The sequence below is a fragment of the Rhyacophila brunnea genome, unplaced genomic scaffold (assembly GCF_057557595.1).
Source record: "Rhyacophila brunnea isolate RB1 unplaced genomic scaffold, BYU_Rbru_1.0 scaffold_5, whole genome shotgun sequence".
Classification (NCBI taxonomy): domain Eukaryota; kingdom Metazoa; phylum Arthropoda; class Insecta; order Trichoptera; family Rhyacophilidae; genus Rhyacophila; species Rhyacophila brunnea.
Genome location: NW_028233170.1, coordinates 7158478 through 7162525, shown reverse-complemented (window position 1 = coordinate 7162525; position 4048 = coordinate 7158478). Strand labels below are relative to the sequence as shown.

At 31.3% G+C, this 4048-nt stretch overlaps 1 non-coding gene across 1 annotated transcript; it reads right to left on the bottom strand.

The window, feature by feature from the left end:
- Positions 1–3285: 3285 nt before the first annotated feature.
- On the bottom strand, positions 3286–3357 carry TRNAG-UCC (transfer RNA glycine (anticodon UCC)). The gene has a single exon. It is a non-coding gene; the product is annotated as a tRNA-Gly (tRNA).
- Between the last annotated feature and the right edge of the window lie 691 nt (positions 3358–4048).

Below are 4048 nucleotides of genomic sequence, written 5' to 3'. Positions count from 1 at the left end.
CGGATGCCGTCAAAGAATGCGGCACTTCGTACCCTTGTGGCACAGCCTCAAGGGTTCCGTCGCCGTGGCCGGCCCTCCCTCAGCCTGCAGCGATGCTACAAAAGCGACCTACGTGCTGCAGGTCTGACATGGCGGGAGGCGCAGGAGTTGGCGATGGACCGAGGGAACAACTTGTGCTTGCCCTATGCCCCAATGTTGGGACGTGACAGGGTGGAATAAGAAGAAAAATATTTACTTGTACTTTTTATTCTAAATCTCATGTTCCGGACATCTTGAATTAATAATTTGTTATGTGCTCAACGTGTCTTTTTTAAATTAATAAATAATTTGATTTATAACTTGAACAAATATTAACGATTAAGAACATTATTGCCATTTTATAACCGATAATAAGTTAAATATTAAACTCGGGGGCGTACCTGGCAGTAATAAATTGAGATAAACATGAGATGAAAGCGAAAGTTCGCGTTCCGGTTGTTATCAGACGATCGAGCACGTGCTATATCGGGACGTGATTTGCTGCGAAGTAATTTTATATTATAACGTATCAAATTACATTTCCTACATAATTCACCTTTTTGTAACTGAACTTGTTGATTGATTAACATTACAACAACTTCCTCCTCCTCGACCATGTCCGGTCCTAATAAGATCATATTATGGGCCTCTAAAAAGTGGAGCTTTGTATTAACAGATTTTGTTTTTACGAGAAACGGATGTCAGCCACTTGCTCAACCAACGACGTCCATACTCTGACCCATACACAAATTGAAAAACAATATGAAAGAATTAACTATTTTTTTTTATTCAACGAATAATTCACAAGATTTAAGAATGTAACTGACGTCTGTTAGTAATTAAAGTAATACCTACTTTGATTTAAAATAGAAAAGCCGATCGCCAATAGTAGCTCAATTTAGAAAACACTTCAAGCAAAGCCATTAAAATTAAATTAAAATTTGTCGCAATTAAGTATGACGCCTTTAACATAGTGGTATATGTGCACGGACGAGGTACCCGTGAGGTGCAGGCATGGCCCCCACATCCTGAAGCGGGCCCTCAGGCTAGGATCTTTGGCGGGCCCCCAACCTATCTCTAATGTTAAAGGCAGTGTGACACATCACATTAACAATTTTGTTACAGCTCAAATTAAGGTCCCTTATTCAGTGTATTATTAACTATTTTTTTTATATTTTTAATACATCTACTTTCATCATGGAGTTATTGTTTCATCAATACGCAATAATTAAAAATTACATCGTCTAATTATATAATTTAAAATTAACAAATGTTAATAGTTATGAAGCATAATAGCGCCGTAGGCGACTTTTTTTAACTATTAAAGCAAATGTGTGATGTGTGTTTATCTTACTTATATTATTATATTATACTTATTACGCCACGCCGGGCCCACCCAGAGCTCGTGCCTCCCTCCCTCTTGTGTGGGCCATGGGTGCAGGTTCGATTCCTGCGGGGTGTCTTACTTTTTACAAAAAGATTTTTTCTATTGGTTATAATATATTTTCTCAGAATTGTTTCAAAATTATGTACTTATGTACAATATGAAAGAATATAGAAAATATATCATGTAGGTGTGTAGTTTGATTCTAAATTAAAATGACACATCACAAACTGAAGAATGATGAAAATTTTGTAAATAGTTTCGCAAGCTCGGACTTAATTTCAATATTTTAATCAATACCGGAATTTATTATACTCCCCAATCACGATATCCGAGAATTATTTCAAGTATTTTAAAATGTTTCTAAAAAATATATACCATAATATATCTAAATGATACTTTGGTAGTGAAAAATAATAATACAAATATTTTCACATTCATTAAATTTATATGTTTTACTATTGACCGACAACTTTACTATGACGCGATATAAGCACTCTAGTATCCCGATGTGAGTATTGCGAACTATTGGTTCTCAAAACCGCCGCACCTCAAGTTATATTTGTTGATACCTATAATAAACCACGTTAACAGTTTATGCTTTACGAGTACTTACTATCTGTATTGTGCTATAAATGAACTTTTCAAAGTCATTATTATTCATATTATCGATGGCTTAGTGTAAAAATGTTGTATGTCCAGTTTTTATCGAAATTGAATTAACATACACAAATCATTCGTCTGGATCGTATATTTATGCTGTAAAAATATTGTATGTCCAAATAAGATATTTGAAAAGATAATATATTATATCTTTCAAATACATAATAATATTGAACATAGGTACGAAATTTGAAAACATCACATTAGAAAAAATCATTTTGTAGAGAAAAAAAATACGACACCCGACGGGACTTGAACCTTGAATCCAGCAGATAAATATACGATTTCTGGTGAAATCTGCATGAAATGTTTTGAAAATATGTATGTTCAATATATATTATGTTACATTCTCAAATCTTGTGACTAATTAGTTGAATAAAAGAAATAGTTTACACAATAATAATATGTCCATTTCTCATGCATCTCAATTCTTAAAATTCGATTTTCTCAAAACATACAAAATTGGACATGCAATATATTTGCACTAAACCATCGTTATTTGATAAATAAAAATAAATGGTGCTATCGGCCTTTTCAATAAGGAAAATTCAATGTTGTAAAATCTGGAAATGTTTGCATAAATAATTATAAAAAAAATATAAACAATAATTTAGTGATAAACTGCTTATTTTCTTTTAGACAAAAATCATATAAAAGCCAGTCTCTGGTTTTTAGAATTTTCAATTCTGATATTTTTGGGTCTAAAAATAGACGAGAATTACAGAGTTTGAAACAATTATTTGAACTGTTTAAAATTTTATGTATATGTATTACGGTTAAATTATTGTCATTATATTTTTAAATACTGGATGTTTGTATCATACATCAATTAATACCAGTCGAATCAATTTAAAAAATATATTTATAAGTACGGGCATGCATTACTTCACTATAGTGTTAGTTCATTTTTTCAATGACTTTGAAAGACATATTTCTAGTTTTTTTTCACGATATACCTACATCTGAAAGGAAGAAAACAAAAACAAATATATGTTAGGATACAAATACAGTGAACGCAGGCAACACAACAAGGCATTAAATACTTATTTTCATTTCGTATTGTTTTTCTTCGCATATCTTAGTTTTCTCAAATTTGATAAGGTAAGTGTATTAAGTATTTCTCGACATTGTAAAGAAAAAATTTTAGGACATTTTCCAAACATGGATGCTTGTTACATAAAATAATAATTAAAACCTTATAAAAATAAATCAAAAAGGTGTGCGACGGCCGGGAATCGAACCCGGATCAACTGCTTGGAAGGCAACTATGCTGACCATTACACCACCATCGCTGATGAGAAAGGTGTCAATATTTTATTAGAAATAACATTACGAGGTCTCTAAATTGTCTATATTTCAATATGTACACGGTCATTAGTACTTTCACGTATTTGTATTATTATCATGATTGCTATATTTTAACATTATCTAAAATGTAATAATATATTTAATTTGATCAGTATAATTAATATTGGCTACATATTATAATAGGTACGGTACCTATACAAATTGATGGAAATAAAATATAAATTGGAATTCCTGACATATTGTATAGAAAAATGGGAAGCTAGCGGCAAAAAAATTTTGAAAATAGCCGATATAGATACTGAATTATTTGTTAGGTTAATTCAGGTTAGATTAGTTGGGATTAGTTTAGGTTAAATTTTCATTTTTTAATTCATGATTTTTTCCGAAATCAGCTATGAAAATTGGCGCAGTTACCGTCTAGCTTCCGGTAAACCGACTTGTACCGAAAAATGTTATGAAAAGTATATAATATTTGCCATGAATTGTTTTTTTTTTCATTTCTTTACATTATTTTTAATATATCGTGTCTTCTGGTTATGTTTAACATATTATGAGTAGATATCTTACGTCTTTCTAGATCAGTGATCATAATCCTTTTTGTTTAATGGAACTCGTACATTTTTTTTTATAAATCTGGGAACCCTTTTCCTTAGTGACAATAATTTTAATAACGTG